We start from the raw sequence: 15,579 nt of genomic DNA, 5'->3' as shown, positions 1-15,579 counted from the left end.
TCCGTCACCACACATAGTTAACAAACACCTTTTTTTTTTCTTGTGATGAGAAATTTTAAGACCTCCTCTCTTTGCAACCTTCAAATATACAACACGGTACGATTACCTATAGTCACCATGCTGTACATTGTGTCCTCAGGACTCATTTTATAACTGGAAGTTTGTACCTTTTGACACCTTTCACCCATTTCTCGCCCCTCCCACTCCCACCCCTAGAGTTGTTTTTCTTTTTTAATGATGTTGTATCATGTCCTGAACAATGGATGGGCAAGATGATATCTATTTTACAGCTGTGCAAAAAGGGTCCATGCAGATGAACAAGAATTAGGAGGAATGTGGAAAAGGAGTTTGACTTGGGGCAGGGGTGGTTAATAGGTGAAATTTACTTTTTGCCTTCCCTTTATTTATTTATTTCATAGCACTGTTATTTAGTAAGAAACAGATAAGCATTGTCTTTTAAAATTTATTATTATTTTTTAAATTGAGGCATCATGTATGTAATGCAAAATCCACCCTTCTAAAGTGTATGGGGACTTCCCTGGCGGTCCAGTGGTAAAGACTCCGTGCTTCCACTGCAGGGGACACGGGTTCGATCCCTGGCTGGGGAACTAAGATCCCGCATGCTGCGTGGCAAGGCCAAAAAATTATAAAAAAATATAGTGCACGGATCAGTGGTTTTTAGTATATTCACTGTGTTGTGCAACCCTCACTGCTATCTAGTTCCAGAACATTCCATCGCCCCCAAAAGAAACCCCGTTCCCATTAGCCATTGCTCCCCAGCCCCCGGAAACTTGCTTTTCTGCCTCCAGTTTGCCCTCAGCTTCTGACTGTGCCCATAAATGTCTGCGGAAGGGATGAAGTCAAATGGAGTTTTGATGGGATGTCGTAATCACTTCGATCAAAGTCCCAAACTCAAGGTTTCTAGAGTGAGCGATGACTTTATTTTTTCTTTTTTTACAGGGGCAATTAAAAATCTCCGGGGCTTGGCAAGATCAGATGGTTGGGTGCAGATTTCTCTCTCAAGGTCAGTACCTCAGGTGACCTTCAGTTTATGAAGGTGTTTCTTCATCAGTCTGATTTCTTTCTTCCTTCCTTCTTTCTTTTTTTTTCTTCCTTTTTTTAATATTTGTTTATTTATTTAGGCTGCGCCGGATCTTAGTTGCAGCATGCCGAATCTTCGTTGCAGAATGCAGGGCCCTTTAGTTGTGGCATGCAGACTGTTAGTTGCGGCATACATGCGGGATATAGTTCCCCGACCAGGGATCAAACCTGGGACCCCTGCACTGGGAGCGCGGAGTCTTACCCGCTGGACCACCAGGGAAGTCCCCGGCAGTCTGACTTCTGTTTCCTGTAAAGCATCAGAAACATTGTTCAGATAATTCAGCAAAGGAGGAGTCCCTCAGAAACGTGGGGCCTTGGAAAACTCATCTCACCCCTCTGGGTCTCAGTTTCCCCTTTGGCAACACCATTTCCTCCTTTGACACGAGAGCAGGGCTCTGCAAACTTTTTCTGTAAAGGACCAGATAATAAATATTTTCGGTTCTGAGGGCCAGTCTCTGTCGCAAAAATATAGACAAATGGGTGTGGCCAGGCGACACTGACATTGGCATTTCATATCATTTTCAGTAACAGAAAATATTCTTAAAACTTTTTCTCAACCAGTTAAAGAGTGTGAAATGCATTCTTGAAGACAATACAACAGCAGGTGGTGAGCTGGCTTTGGCCCATGGGCTGTGGTTTGCCAACCCCTGATCTAGGGCATCAGGACATTGGTTACACTTCGAGGCATTTGGGGTATAAGACGTGGCATGTTCCTCATAACTAAGTTAAGGCAAATCATTCATTCATTCAACAGCTACAGCAGTTCAAATTTTTATTGAACCCCTACTCTGTTCCAAGCTCTCATGGAGCTCACAGTCTGATAGGGAGAAATAGGCCACAAACAAATAAAAAACAGTACGTCCCATTTCAGCAAGTGCCGCGGAAGAAAAATAGCGAATGCAAGAGAAGAGGAAACACAGAAGCTGGGAATAGGGCAAAAGTCACAGTTTTAGGGCTTCCCTGGTGGCGCAGTGGTTGAGAGTCCGCCTGCCGATGCAGGGGACACCGGTTCATGCCCTGGTCCGGGAGGATCCCACATGCCTCGGAGTGGCTGGGCCCATGGACCATGGCCGCTGGGCCTGCGCGTCTGGAGCCTGTGCTCCACAACGGGAGGGGCCACGGCGGTGAGAGCCCCGCGTACCGCCCAAAAAAAAAAAAAAGTCACAGTTTTAAATAGGATGTCAGGGACTTCCCTGGGGGTGCAGTGGTTAAGAATCCACGCTCCCAATGCAGGGGGCCCGGGTTTCATCCCTGGTCAGGGAACTACGTCCCACATGCATGCTGCGACTAAGGAGCCCGTGAGCCTCAATTAAGACCCGGCACAACCAAATAAATAAATAGGATGTCAGGGACGGTCTCATTGAGAAGGTGACATTTGGCAAAAGCAGAAAAAGTTGGGAGTGTGCTCCATCGAGATCTGGAAGAAGGGTTCTGAGGCAGATGACACAGCCAGTGCAAAGGTCCTGGGGCAGGACCGCACCTGGCGTGTTGGAGGGACAGCCAGGAGGCCCGGGTGCCTGGAGCAGAGTGAGACAGAGTGGATAAGACTGCTGATGGATGGATGTGGGGTGTGAGGGAAAGAGAAAACTCAAGGACAACCCAACGTTTTGACCTTGAGCACTGGAAGGCTGGAGCTTCCGTTTAGTGAGACAGGAAGGGCAGCGGGAGGAGCACATTTGGGGGAATGGCAGGTGCTCAGTCAGCCACATTGAATTTGGGAGGCTTGTGAGACGTCCGCATGGAGATGGCAAAAGGCAGTTGGATATACAGGCCATTTGCCAACCTTAAGCAGTTAACCCTGAAAACAAGGTCAGACTTCTAGAAATGACAGGCATAGCAGAAGCACTTGCTGCATTTGCAGTAGGGATTAAGCTAGTTTTTGTTTGTTTGTTTGTTTTGTTTTTGGCCATGCCCCACTGGCATGTTGGATCTTAGTTCCCGGAGGAGGGATCGAACCCGGACCCCCTGCAGTGGAAACACGGAGTCTTAACCACTGGACCGCCAGGGAAGTCCCTAAGCTAGTTCATTTTGAATCTAATAACTCACATCTGATATCTTGGAGAGGTGGTACTGGACTTTATAAATAATCACAGCTTTTGGGGGGGAAAAGGTCCAAGCATTATTCTAATATTTGAGAAGGAATGGGTAACGTCTTACGACATCAGGCAAATATTTGATAAATATTTGATGGGGAAAATGAATGAATAAATGAGTGATGAAGGAAGGAAGGCTCTGAAAATGAGTGATTTGTCTTCCCAAAAGTCCCTGGCACAGCTGGCATGGATGCCCTCTCCCAGGAGGACTATCTTCCTTTCTGACTGCCATGCTGCTGATGCTCTGCTCACATCCCAAAGCGCAATGGTTACACCTTCCGTCTCGTGATCCACACAGAAAATCCCTAATTTGTAGCATCTGCTGATTCCTGAGGTGTAAATACCCCAACCTTGGCCAATTTCAATCTACCTGCGTGATGTCATTGAATCTCACCAGCCAGAGGAAGCCAGCTCCAGCTCACCACTGTACCTGAGTCTTTTCGGGCCTTGGACCCAACATCATCTCTTAGCCTGAGCATATATATTACCTATCTCCTCTGTCCTTCTATGTCTTCAGTGTGAAATACCAGCCAGTTCCTGCAGATGTTGGATGAAATTATGTGGATCAAAATACTTCAGGAGAGGGACTTCCCTGGTGGTCCAGCGGTTAAGATTCTGCGCTTCCAATGCAGGGGGGCGAGGGTTCGATTCCTGGTCAGGGAACTAGATCCCTCATGCCGCAACTAAAGATCCCTCATGCTGAAAGTAAATATCCCGCACGCCACAACCAAGATCCTGCATGCCCCAAGACCCGGTTTAGCCCAATAAATAAATAAATATTTTTAAACAACACTTTGGAGGGGCAAAGAATGGCATGCTACACAAATGCAAGGCGTACGTACAGATAAAAAGCACAAATTAAGAGGTGGTGTGTATACACACCAAGGGGCTTTGGAAAGTAACAAAGCTGTTCAAATTTGTCAACATCTTTGACAACGACTGAATGGGATTTAATTCATTGAGAGTCCTAGTGTGTAAAGCATGGTGGGAGAGTAGGATCATGGCCCCAGGATAGGGGAGTCCTGGAGACCTTGGCAGGGGGCAGGGGGAGGAATCAGGACAAGGAGGGGGCACAAAAATAACCTCCCACTCCTCCCCACTTCCCAGGAGACCTGGGTTTGGCGGGGAGGGAGGGCGTGGGTGGGGCCGCCAGGGAAGGAGGTTGAGAAGGCAGTTGCTCGCGGGGTCCACTAGAGGGCGCCAGGGACTGAGAAGTTGACCGGTCTCCCCCAGCCTCAGGCCAGGCCTGGGTGGGAAGGGGAGGGGTCCACTGGGTGACGCTGGGCAGCTGTCTATAGAAGAGGACCTGGGGGCCTAAGTCTCTGAACATGGAATTCCAGAGTTGGGGGTTTGGAGGAGAGGGGTTGAAAAATTAGAGCAGGAGTCTGCAAAAAAAATTTTAAAGGGCCACGTAGCAAATAGCTTAAACACAGCCCATCACAGTTAGTCAACTCTGCTCTTCTTGTCCCCAAACAGCCACAGACCATACAGTCCATAAATGGGCGTGCTGTGCGCCACGGAATTTTATTTTTTGAGGCTGAAATTTGAATTTCATGTAATTTTCCTCTGTCGCGAAATAATTTTTTCCTATATTTTTAATGTTTGGTTGTTTTTTTTTTTAAGAAGATGTTGGGGGTAAGAGTTTATTTATTTATTTATTTATTTTTGGCTGTGTTGGGCCTTCATTTCTGTGTGAGGGCTTTCTCTAGTTGTGGCAAGCGGGGGCCACTGTTCATCGCAGTGCGCGGGCCTCTCACTATCGCAGCCTCTCTTGTTGCGGAGCACAGGCTCCAGACGCACAGGCTCAGTAGTTGTGGCTCACGGGCCTAGTTGCTCCGCAGCATGTGGGGTCCTCCCAGACCAGGACTCGAACCCGTGTCCCCTGCATTAGCAGGCAGACTCTCAACCACTGCGCCACCAGGGAAGCCCTTCTTCCTATATTTTTAAAGCGAAATAATTATTCTGTATTTTAAAATTATTTGAAAATGCAAAAGCTGCTCTTTGCTCTCAGTCTTTACAAAGACAGACTATGGGGGTATAGTTTGTCAGTGGACTAGGGATGATAATAAATATTTGTCTGACACTAGGAACCAGGTATTAAGTGCCTCAATGCAGTGGCTTACATAGCACACTTAAAAGCTGAAGGAAATCTTGTTTTAACACTCACTCCTCTATAAGCCAGAAAGTGTCAGTAATAATTATGCAAAGCAACCAATAATTGTAATAGCCATAAGAGAAATATGGAGTGAAATTTTTTCTTTCATTGAACACCAGCTATATAATCACACCAGTAACATACGTAAAATAAATATCCCAGTCCGATATACACACTACTAAATGTTAAATAGGTAGCTAGTGGGAAGCAGCCACATAGCACAGGGAGATCAGCTTGATGCTTTGTGACCACCTAGAGGGGTGGGATAGGGAGGGTGGGAGGGAGATGCAAGAGGGAGGAGATGCGGTGATATATGTATATGTATAGCTGCTTCACTTTGTTATACAGCAGAGACTAACACACCATTGTAAACCAATTATACTCCAATAAAGATGTTAAAAAATTAAATAAATAGGGCTTCCATGGTGGCGCAGTGGTTGAGAGTCCGCCTGCCGATGCAGGGGACACGGGTTCATGCCCCGGTCCGGGAAGATCCCACATGCCATGGAGTGGCTGGGCTCGTGAGCCATGGCCGCTGAGCCTGCGTGTCCGTAGCCTGTGCTCCGTAACGGGAGAGGCCACAACAGTGAGCGGCCCACGTACCGCAAAAAAAAAAATAAATAAAAATAAATAAATAAATAAATAAATAAATATCCCAGTCCAATAAAGGGAAAAAGGTGATGAATGGATACATTTTAATTCCATTAATGAATTTTTTTTTAAAGAAAAACTTCTCTTTACATGTAGGTACATATCTCTACTGATCTGTTGCAGCAATGAATAATAGCTTTATAGTTTAATAAGTTTAAATCATCAAACAAGAATAATAATTTAAAGGAGGAAATTATTGATATTTCCATTTTAAAGGTACGGCTCAAATCCAGTAAAAATGAATTAAAATTTGAGCTTGCCAAACAAAAATATTATAATTTGCAATTGGTGCACTGTCTAAACTTTTAAACAGAAATAGAAGGTCCAAGTGGTCAGATAGGGAAAAAAAAAAAGTGAAGTAGCTCAAACTCTGTTTCTTTGCATTTAAAATCACTGGCCCATCACTGTTTATTTCAAATCTACTGTTTAAACACAAGATCGTGTAATACCACAAGGGTTGGAAATATGAACTGTTTCCAAAGAGAACTCAAAAGAATTAGAATCGTTAAGAACTAGCTCTTCAAATGAATGTGTATAGCTGAGTCTGTGTGTGTCTGGAGCCAAATGCATTGCATGAAGTTCTCCAAATTCACTTCTGTGTAAAATACAATGTTTATTAAAGGATAAGTAATAAAATGTGCTAATTCAAAACTTCCAGTGGTTAAACCACAGCAATTGTTCAGACCAAGAGTGGACAGGCCATGACTTGTCAGCCAAATCCAGCTTATTTTTGTAGGAGCTAAGGAGTGTTTTTTGTTGTTTTTTTTTTTAACTGGTTGGGAAAAAAATAAAAAATAGAGGGACTTCCCTGGTGATCCAGTGGTTAAGACTTCGCCTTCCAATGCAGGGTGTGTGGGTTCGATCCCTGGTCGGGGAGCTAAGATCCCACATGCCTCGTGGCCAAAAAACCAAAGCATAAAACAGAAGCAGGGCTTCCCTGGTGTGCAGTGGTTGGGAGTCCACCTGCCGATGCAGGGGATATGGGTTCGTGCCCCAGTCCGGGAGGATCCCACATGCCGTGGAGCGGCTGGGCCCATGAGCCATGGCCACTGAGCCTGCGCGTCCGGAGCCTGTGCTCCGCAACAGGAGAGGCCACAACAGTGAGAGGCCCGCGTACCGCAAAAAAAAACCAACCAAACAAAAACAGAAGCAGTATTGTAACAAATTCAAGGAAGACTTTAAAAATGGTCCACATCCAAAAAATATCTTTAAAAAAAATCAAAAAGAGAATAATATTTCACATGTGCAAACTATAGAGGATTCAAATTTCAGTGTCCATGTAAAGAGCTTTCCTGGCACTGGGCCATATTCATTGATGAATTGTCTGCAGTGGCTTTCTTGCTGGGATCACAAGCTGAGTAGTTGCCGTCTGGCCCAAAGAGCTGAAAATATTTACTATCTGGCCCTTTATGGAAAAACTTTGCTCACTCCCTGGTTTAGACCAGTAAAAGATTTCTTAAGGGGAGATTATTTCGACACTGACATTGTTCAGCATTGTCTATGCACGTTGATAAAAAAATAATAATAAAATCAGGTTTATTATCAGTTTCTGAATTCTCTGCAGACAATGGGCTCCCCCTTTTTACTTCAGATTTTCTTTTTTATAAATTGAAGTGTAGTTGATTTACAGTGTGTGTTAGTTTCTGGTGTACAGCAAAGTGTATCGGATAGATACACTTTTCAGATTCTTTTCAGATTCTTTTCCATTATGGTTTATTAAAAGATACTGAATATAGTTTCCTGTGCTATACCGTAGGACCTTGTTGTTTATCTATTTCATATGTAGTAGTTTGAATCTGCTAATCGCAAACTCCTAATTTATCCTTCCCCCACTTCCTTACCCCTTTGGTAACCATACATTTGTTTTCTGTTTTGTAAATAAGTTCATTTGTATCATGTTTTAGATTCCACATATAAGTCCTATCATATGATATTTGTCTTTCTCTGCTTGACTTACTTCACTTAGTATGATAATCTCTAGGTCCATCCATGTTGCTGCAAATGGCATTATTTCATTCTTTTCATGGCTGAGTAGTATTCCATTGCATATATACCACATCTTTATCCATTCACCTGTTGATGGACACTTATGTTGTTTCCATGCCTTAGCTATTGTAAATAGTGCTGCTGTGAACATTGGGGTGCACGCATATTTTAGAATTAGAGTTTTCTCTGGATGTATGCCCAGGAGTGGGATTGCTGGATCATAGGGCAATTCTAGTTTTAGTTTCTTAAGGAATCTCCATAGCTGCTGCACCAGTTTACGTACCCACCAACAGTGTAGGAGGGTTCTCTTTTCTCCACACCATCACCAGCATTTTTTTATCTGCAGACTTTTTGATATGGCCATTCTGAACAGTGTGAGGTGATGCCTCATAGTAGTTTTGATCTGCATTTCTCTAATAATTAGCGATGTTGAGCATCTTTTCATGTGCCTCTTGGACATCTATGTGTCTTCTTTGGAGAAATGTTGATTTAGGTCTTCCGCTCATTTTTTGTTTGGGTTGTTTGGGTTTTTTTATTATTGAGTTATACAAGCTGTTTGTATATTTTAGAAATTAATGGGCCTCGTTTTTGATAGCACCTGGGGTGAGCTGCTCCCCTCTCCCCAGCCGTGGTATGCCACCGCTCGTGTATAAGAGTTCTCTGGATCTTTACTATTCTCCCCATTTTGGGAGGAGTAGAGGCACAGAGAGGGCAAATAACTTGCTCAAGGTCACACGGCTTGCAAGAGGAGGGGCTGGAATTGAATCCAGAGAGCCGTAACCATGACATTCGCTCTGTGCTAGATGACACGACAAAGCCCCGGCCTGTTGTGGCCATGAGCACTGCTACCTGGGGTTGACTCTGGCTCACCCCGGGGGCAGCTCTGACTTAGCGTTGCTGCCTTGAATTTCAGCATCACTACTTACAAGCTGCTTGGGCTAGAGCATCCCCTCCGCGAGCCTCAGTTTACTTATCTGCAAAATGGGTATTTACAAAGTCCCCAACTCATTTGGGGTTTTTGGAGGATCAAGTTTATTTGTGTACTTTTCACAGTGCCTGGCACAGTGAGTGATCAATAAATTTTAGCTGTGGTTTTGATGAGACTGGGTGCCCAGACCCAGACGCTGGGCCTAGGAGAAATGGCATTGTTTTTTTGTGGAGAAGGGAAGTCCAAGAGAGTGGGGGTGGGGATGGTTTGAGAGAATTCAATGCAGAGTGAGTTCTCCATGCATGTTTGTCTGTTTGTTTTGGAGGCCCCGCTGGGATTCTCCATGCACGTTTGCATGCAAATTGCATATACAAAATAAACCTAAAGAAAGGTAAGAAATGACTTTTCAATCCTTTTTTAAACTGTCTGATTCTGTCAAGAAGCACTCAAATTGGGTGCTGTTGTGTCTTTAACACATTTTTGCTAAGTTTTTAAGAGTCACCTAATCCAGAACCTTCCACAGGCAACAGTAGCTCTCTAGAATATAATAACATTGTTTATTTTCTTTTGCATCTGTTTTAGGCACTGATACTTAAAAAAACCCAAAACCTGGTGTTATAATGTTTCCTTTTAAGATACATTTTAATTAATTAATTTATTTTTATTTTTGGCTGTGTTGGGTCTTCATTTCTGTAGGAGGACTTTCTCTAGTTGCGGCAAGGGGGCGCCCCTCTTCATCGCAGTGCGCGGGCCTCTCACTATCGCGGCCTCTCTTGTTGCGGAGCACAGGCTCCAGACACACAGGCTTAGTAGTTGTGGCGCACGGGCTTAGTAGTTGTGGCGCACGGGCTTAGTTGCTCCGCGGCATGTGGGATCTTCCCAGACCAGGGCTTGAACCTGTGTCCCCTGCATTGGCAGGCAGATTCTCAACCACTGCACCACCAGGGAAGCCCTAAGGTACATTTGTTGAAGAAAGTTTAGTACCATCTTCAGCATTATTATGTATTTGGCTTTTTTCTTCAATAAATTTATTTTTGAAAGACACTTAGTAACACGATGGTAAATTAGACCAGTATCAGATGCCCCAATTAGAAGGTAATTGTAAAAGCAATGTAACATGAAAATAAATGTTACTAGGGACTTCCCTGGCGGTCCAGTGGTTGACTCAGCGCTTCCACTGCAGGGGGCACGGGTTCAATCCCTGGTCCTTCCGGGAACTAAGATCCCACATGCTACACTGCGCCGCCAAAAAAAAAAAAAGTTACTAAATTCTCTTGAGGGTTTTGGTGATCATTTAAGTGTACTCTAACTTGGAGATTCTGTTGGTGATCTGAGATTTCTACAGTGTTCTTCCTGCAGCAGGGAGGACATTTGGGGATTAACCATGCTCCCAGAGAGAAGAATCAGGGCGCGGTTCTTTCTTAACACTTTCTCAGCCCGTTCCACCTCGCTCATGCGTGAACGGGATTGTCCCCTACCTGGTGGGCTTCTCCATATATATGTACACAACGTGGCCCATGACTCTTATCAAACTACGCTCCTGGTCAGATTCTCCCTGGGATTAAACATTAACCCCAATGTTTAACCTGGAAGGGGCTTCATTTTATATAACCTTTAGATCCATCGTCCCATTTTGCAGATGGGGAACCAGAGTCTCAGAGGGGAGGAGGGACTCTGTGATGTCACAGCCAAGTTGATTGCTGAGCTGGGGCTAGGACTTCGACCTCCTGGCGCCCAGTCCAGAAAGCAATTGCACACAAAATGGGAAAGTTTTGAATTGATTAGAGACGACACAGATAACCCAACTCGGCCGAGAGCAGGTGTATTTCTCTTGAGACCCGTGGCGCACACTGAATTGTGGGGTTTGCTCCACAGATGGGTTTGGAGCCACTTCACTGGTGGTGGGGGATTGATTTCGTGGCTGGAGGTATATCGGTGATCAAAATATACAGGTCTCTGCTCCCTGGTGTAAACAGATAACATAGATAGATAAACAGAATTCCCTCCCATCAAAGGGCTTGTACTGGGTGTGACTGGGATGGGGGGGTGATTTTGGCTGGGGTGGTCAGGGCAGCTACTTGGAGAGGTGACCACCAGGCTTGGGTTTCATCACAGCTTTGAGGGGTGTTAGGGGTTGAATTGTATCCCCCAGGCCCAAATTCATATGTTGTTGTCCTAACCCCCAGGGCCTCAGAATGTGACTGTATTTGGAGTTGGGGGTTTTCAAAGAGGTAATCGAGTTAAGTGAGGTCACTAGGGTGAGCTCTAACCCATAAGACTGAGGTCCTTGTAAAAAGGGGACATTTGCACACAGAGATACAAGGACAAGATGGCATCTAAAAGGCAAGGAGAGGGGCTTCCTTGGTGGTGCAGTGGTTAAGAATCTGCCTGCCAGTGCAGGGGACACAGGTTCGAGCCCTGGTCTGGGAAGATCCCACATGCCGTGGAGCAACCAAGCCCGTGCGCAGCAACTACTGAGCCTGCACGTCTGGAGCCCGCAAGCCACAACTACTGAAGCCCACACTCCTAGAGCCCGTGCTCCGCAACAAGAGAAGCCACTGCACTGAGAAGCCTGCGCACTGCAGCGAAGAGTAGCCCCCTGCTCACCACAACTAGAGAAAGCCTGCGCCCAGCAACGAGGACCCAACGCAGCCGATAAATAAATAATAAATTCTTTAAAAAATAATGTAAAAGGCAAGGAGAGAGGCCTCAGAAGGAACCAGCCCTGCTGACACCTTGATCTTGGACTACCAGCCTCTGGGACTGGGAGAGAATACATTTCTGTTGTTGCAGGCCCCCAGTCTGTGGGACTTTGTTTCAGCAGCTACAAGCAAACACATTCAGAAGGTGAGGGATGGAGGGCCAGGACGAATTCAGGCTCTGGGGACCCCGACATGCCTCCCCCACCCGAACCTTAAGGACTCCCTCCCAGAAGCCCCAGGGGTGGAGCCAGAGGAGACAAGGTCTCCTCGCCCACAAGGGGAAGGAAGCTGAGTTGACCACATCCACAGCCGTAGGAGGCCTCCTTTTCCTGGTGAGAGGGTCAGCTCTGACCCTTGGACCCACCAGCCATAAAATAATCACCGAGATGAGGTGAGATGAGATGGTGGTGAGACATGGGGGAAGGACTGGGCAGAAGGGTGTGGATTGCGAGATGGCAGGGGCGCTGACCCCGTTTGCTGGTCTAGACTCAGGACCCTCACGGGGTACTGTCCCAGAGGCCACCTGGTCTCCTGAAGCTGGGGGACCCCCTTCCTATGGTTGGCTCAGGGCTAGACCCTGACACCAAGCTTGGAGAACCGGATCTCTGACCCAAGGGACCTCCCAGCTCTTTCCACAAACACATCCCATCCAGCCCCATGCAGAAACTTCTAGAACCATCACAGGACTGACATCAGCCTTCTCATCCTGGAACAAGGCACCACCCTGCCCTCAACTCCCCAGGATCTTTCTGCCGAGGCCTCCCTGACCCAACCCCTCCCATCTCTCTTTCCTGCTTTATTCTTCTATACCTGGTCTCTCCCAATTTATTTATTCTTTATATTTCTAATTGAAGTATAATTGATTTACAATGTTGTGTTTCTCTTCAATTTATTTATTTACTTGCTTATGCACAACTGATTTTACTTAGCATCTTCCCCACCTCAGAACATCAGCTCCACAGGGGCGGGGCATGGGGAATAATTGGTTATGTTCTCTGCTGGGTCCCCAATGCCTGGCACACATCAGGCACTCAAGAAGTAGTGGTCATTGGGGCTTCCCTGGTGGCGCAGTGGTTAAGAATCCACCTGCTAATGTAGGGGACACGGGTTCGAGCCCTGGTCTGGGAAGATCCCACATACCGCAGAGCAACTAAGCCCGTGCGCCATAACTACTGAGGCCGCGTGCCTAGAGTAGTCCCCGCTCGCCGCAACTAGAGACAGCCCGCGTGCAGCAGCGAAGACCCAGCGCAGCCAAAAATAAATAAATAAACTATTAAAAAAAAAGAAGTAGTCACTAGAATGAATGAATGAATTCCTGGACATAACGTCCTTCATGCTTTAGGAAGGACAGAGGGAGCCTCCCACCCCTTGACAAAGTCTCGCCTCTCATGGTATTGGGAGACCCTGGTTCAAACTTCCTGTCTTCAGTCACCCCTGAGAGCCAGGAACCCCTTGGACTGGGAAGCCTGGAGGATTAGGTGCTAATCAGTTGGCATTGCCCAAGAGCCCGATCAGAGTCCCCCTGTCCCCAGCCCCTGGCCTGCCTCAGCCACACCCATGTCACAAGGGTTTTACTCACTGCCTGGCCTGGCCGTACCCCAAGGGAGAGTCCCGGAGAAAGAGGGGGAGGAAGGGGAAGGGAGGGGGGGAGCAGGTGCTCCCAGAGCCCCTCACCTCTTTCCCCCAAAACTGACCTAAAGGGAGAAGTAGAAAGGACCCTCTGGCAAGCAGCCAAAGGAATGCGGAGGTGACATGGTACCGAGGGACATGTCCCCATCTGGGGCAGGGGACCTGGGCGTTGTCTCAATGGTGGCTGACTCATGGAGTGGCCATGGTGAATCATAACCCCTTATTAGCCCCTCTGTCCTCCTGTGCAAAATGGGGACTGTCATTAGGGCCAGACTTGTGCTGAGGCCAAAGGGCTGAGGGGGCCGGAAAATGACAAGCAGACGTCTGCCCTTCGAGCACCTTGGAAGCTGAGCGGGGCGTGTTCCTTACAGATTCATATACTAGTAATAATAGTAATAACCCTAAAAATGGCCAGAGTTTGAGACCTGGCTGTGTGGGCGTCCCTTCTGAGCACTCCACTTGTTATAATGGATCAAACCCCCAAGAACCCGGTGAAGCAGGGCCTTTATCCCCCATTTTACAGATAAAGAAAATGAGTCAAGAGGAGCAAAGTTATTTGCCCACAGTTACAAGTGGTAGAGGCAGGATTCGAAACCAGGCCCTGCTCTACCCCAGCCAGTTCCATGGAAATATTCTCACTTTAAAGTTTTTAGCAGTTACATCAGAAAAGTACAAAGCAAAATGAAGTTTCGTATTAATAATAAATTTTTGTCAGTCTGAATGACTGAATTCATAAACCCAAGCTGTTACCATTTCAACGTGCAGTCAGTGTCACAGTTATGAGTGCAGTATTTCACTTTTTTTCATGCTAAGTCTTGGATATCCAATGTGTATTTCACACGTACAACCCATCTCAATGTGGATGCTCAGTTTTCATCAGAAATCCTCGATCTGTATTTATAGAGTTCAGAAGATTTACAGTAAAAATGTAGATTCACATATGCAACTTGTTCCACATATACTCAAAAGTTGTCTGTTAACTGAATTAAGTATCAATTTTTTTAATTTAAATGAATAGAAATTAAATAAAAGTTAAAATCCAGTTCCTCAGTCACACTTTTTATACTTCAAGCGCTCAGTAACCACATGTGAACTTAATCCTGCTGTTGGGCTGAGCAAGTCTAATCCACAGAACCTGTGGATTACAGAAAACGTTTTCTGAAAAGGGCCAGATAGTAAATATTTTCAGCTTTGCGGGCCAAAGTGTCTCTGTCAAGACCATGCAACTGTGTGACAGCAACTGTAAACAATATGTAAACTAGTGGGAGTGAACATGTGCCAACAAAGTTTTATTTATAAAAACAAATAAGGGGCCAGAATTGGCCCATAGACTGTAGTTTGTCAGCCACGCGCTAAACTCCATGATTATATTTATACATGTTCAGTTGTTCCTTCTACAAGTATTGATTCGTCAGCTACTGCGTACCAGGCACAGTTCCAGGCACTAGGGATACTGCACACAGTAGGTCTTGTCCTAATGATTGTCCATATTTTGCAGGTGAATTCTAGCTAGAGACTTTATGGTACTCCACCCCACAACCTTTCCTATCTCTGACTTGTTAAGCACCTGGATCAATGTTGATGTATAGAAGGAGTAAAAGACACTTCTGTAGACTGAAATAATGAATGAATATTGACATTCCCTAGGATGTGTCCCTCTGCCTGGCACAGAATAGACACTCCATAAATGTTTGTTGAATGAATGTACACTGTGATAAATGAACAAAATATATAGTGTCGGGTGACAGTAAGTTTCTATGAAGAAACATAAATCGAGATGGGGATGGAGACTGGTTTTAAAGAAGGTAGTCATGGAGAGCTTCATGGAGGAGGTGAATTCGAGCAGCCATTTAAAGGTGAAAGGAGCCAGCCACAGGGAGATCTAGGAAAGGGGATAGGACCGCAAGTGCAGAAGCGCTGAGGGAGGACCGTGCCTGGTGACATGAGTCCAGTGTGGAGGGAGAGAGAGGGAAAGCAGTGGAAGATGGTGCAAAGGTAATGAGGGAGAGGGCTTTTTGAGTCCTAATAAGGAAAGCAGACTATGGGGGCAAGCATGGAAGCCAGGAGGAGGAGAAGGGGGAGAGTGCACTGGTCCAGCCCAGTGAGGATGGGGCTGGACCAGGACAGTAGAAATGGAGCAGGCAAAGAATGAACGTATTTTGAAGGCAGAGCTATCAAAACTTGCTGATGGATTGTAATAAACATGTGCAAAGCCCACTGGAAGATAAACAGAAGCACGAGTGTGGGAGCTGAGGGAAGGAGGAGGGTGACGGATACACAGGAAGTAGTGAGAGCCAAAAAATAATGCCACGGAATTCAGAACAGTGGTTACCT

General features: G+C 45.9%; 1 protein-coding gene across 1 annotated transcript in view; it reads left to right on the top strand.

The window, feature by feature from the left end:
- Positions 1-15,579, top strand: part of CREB3L3 (cAMP responsive element binding protein 3 like 3) — a 39,492-nt gene that overhangs the window by 6,088 nt on the left and 17,825 nt on the right. The window contains exon 2 of the mRNA XM_060297369.1: positions 961-1,024. The gene's annotated coding sequence lies outside the window, so the exon portion shown is untranslated. The remainder of the gene's footprint in view (positions 1-960; positions 1,025-15,579) is intronic.

The sequence above is a fragment of the Globicephala melas genome, chromosome 3 (genome assembly GCF_963455315.2).
Source record: "Globicephala melas chromosome 3, mGloMel1.2, whole genome shotgun sequence".
Taxonomy (NCBI): Eukaryota; Metazoa; Chordata; class Mammalia; order Artiodactyla; family Delphinidae; genus Globicephala; species Globicephala melas.
The sequence above is the reverse complement of the archived record's forward strand: the minus strand, read 5'-3'. Positions and strand labels throughout refer to the sequence as shown.